The sequence below is a fragment of the Pinus tabuliformis genome, chromosome 7 (genome assembly GCF_031772625.1).
Source record: "Pinus tabuliformis cultivar Carrire ecotype Pingquan chromosome 7, CPIR1, whole genome shotgun sequence".
Classification (NCBI taxonomy): domain Eukaryota; kingdom Viridiplantae; phylum Streptophyta; class Pinopsida; order Pinales; family Pinaceae; genus Pinus; species Pinus tabuliformis.
The window spans coordinates 2,013,941,315-2,013,944,202 of NC_142293.1; positions in this window are offsets into that span (position 1 = coordinate 2,013,941,315).

The window sequence follows — 2,888 nt, forward strand, 5'->3', positions numbered from 1 at the left end:
AAAGACTAATCATAATTATTATTTACAAAAATAATTTATAATAATATTCTTTACCATAATTTAATATTAAAATGTTTTATTGAAATTTAATGTAAATAACTTTTCAAAAATTTATTATATTGGATTATTTTTTGTTTTTAGTTGTAATGATTTTTTTACGAAAGAAAAAGATAATAATCCAGAACTAAAAGATAATAGGAAATAAGAATTTGATACCATATGGATTTCTCATGGAATTCCATGATTTTCTTTAAGGTATATAATGATCCCTTAATATCTCTGGAAAGGCCTTCTTTAATAATATTTATTAAAATAAAAAAATTATATCCATTATTATACCTTAATATAAAAAGAATTATATCTATTATTATAATTTAATATAAGAAAATCCATTAAAATTTAATATAAATAAATATTTCACAGATTAATAAAAAGGTAAAATAAGCTTTGAAGAAAGAAAAACGATAATAATTAAGAAGTGAACTATTTTGATTTTGTGTAAAGCAAGGATCTATATTAAGTTGGATTTAAAAATGAAATTGATATTATATTTATGGTTAAAATTTTGGAGTAAGAAGAATTTAATGTTTTTAACCTTGGAAGATTTATAATGTGATGATGATGGAATAATAATTTTCTCAAATAGGTATTGAAATATAGTTTTATATAATTGAGATATAGTTTGTTATATAAAAGTGAACTTTTTTTCTTACATTCAATTTCATAAGAAAGACCTTTTTAATTAATACATATATTTGGATATTTCATAGACTAATACTCAGAAGATTTATATAGCAATGTTTCACTTTATGCATATGAATTTTATCTTTTATAAGCAAAACAATTTAGATAAGAATTGTACCTACAAAAATTTTGAACAATATATCTACAGGTTGAGAAATAAAGGTAATACCATCTTGCTAAGAGATTTAATGCTTGAAATACAATTGATCAAGATTAATTTCTAAGAAATGGTTGCAATCCTAATCCTCTTTGGCTAGATGAGGACCTTATTCACTAATATGTAGAGAAGGTACTTTGAAGGCCTACATAATAATTTACTTGAAACTAGTTCTTAAGATCTAATAATTTCCAATGGCCTAATGAAATGCTCAAATTCTAACCATATGAATTGTATCCATGGGATAGGTAGTAGTGTCAAAAATTATGTGATATCAAATAATCCAATAAAAACCAAAAGTAGATCTTGACCTTTTAAATTATCATGAACTTGACTCCGATCATAAACCTTTATCCATAAATTCGAACTTTGTCATGCACAAAAGTTCCATTAGTGAAAACATTATTAAAACTAAAAGAGATTTCTTTAGACAAAAATAATTTTAATAATTTCTTAAAGCACTTAAAAATTGACTAATTTTTTAATCATATAAAAACAATATCCAATACCTCTATCATAGTTTTACAACAACCATTTCTACTTACATAAAGATACTCTCTATCAAGACATTATGTGAAAAGAAAACTAGGATGAACAACCCTTGGTATGACAATGTATGTAAAATTGGTAGAATAGTCATTAGGGATTTCTCTAATGAGTCCTTAAAGTTAATTAAGGTAAAAGGCTACAAAACCCTAATTCAAATGGAAAAAATGCATTGCATAAATTGAAAGAAAGATAAGCTTGTACACCTACTTAGGCTAGATCCCAAGAGATTTTCAAGGAAACATTTGGTCCTTATAAAATTAAAGAAAATAATATGATCCTCCCGGAGGATTGGAAATCCTATCTCAAAAATCAATATGAATCATGTTTTCTTGCGGAAAACATTCTAAATGTTTCTATATAAGATGAAGTGTCTTATATAGAAGACATAAATTTTGGTAGATTTAAGCATCTCACAAAATGGAAAGCTAAGGACATTGAAGGCTACCAAGTCAAAATATGGAAAAATGGAGGGCATATCCTCATTTTTCCCATACATAACCTCTTCAATTCAATATTTAAGTATGACCTCCTTAAAGTGTTGACTGAAAAATTTCATTGCTCCTATCTTTAAAAGCGGCGATAAAATTAATCCCTCTAATTATAGGACCATTATGACTAGCTACATTTTAGACAACCTATCTGGAAGTATTTGGAAAATAATGTCAACATATGGCTTGAAATCCATAGAAAAGGAGATAAAGACCAAGCCAATGTCAAAGTATATCATTCAACTATTAGCCATCTTATCATTATTAGGATCAATGTGAAGGAGTTCCACAGTAACAAAGAAATCCCTTTTGTTGTCTCACTAATTAAAGAAAGGATTTTGATCAAATTCCCAACGCTAAACATTGGAATATGTTGGATGAAATAAAAGTTATTTTTGAGCTAAAAGTTGCTACAATTGGGCTATATGAGAGCATTATTTCCATATTGAGGAACATTTAGGGTTTTTTATAAGAAATTAAATATGATAGGGGAGTCATGTAAGTTTTTCTTCTATCCCCTAACATTTACATCAATAAGGTACAATATTGGCTAGAAGATGCTAGGTTTACTAGATTAAGTCTTGCTAGTATAGTCATCATTCTTCTTATTTAGGCTCATGATATTGTTCTTATGGAAATAAATCCTTATGACCTTAATAAGAAACTAATAATCCCAGAGGAATTCAGCTCTGTTATGGGTATGACTATGAACACTTAGAAAGTAAAGGTTATGATAAGGAAATCCAAAAATATAAACTATGAAATTTTGTGTATCATAACAATATTTTGGAGGAAGTTCCTTCATACAAATAATTTGAATCTATATTCATCACAAACTCAACTATAACTCTAATGTTGCAAAAAATATAAGTCGTGGGTGGGAAGCTTAATATTATGGACTTGAAAAGAAGTGCAAATTAGTGCACATTTTATTGTGGAATAAGGGAAAA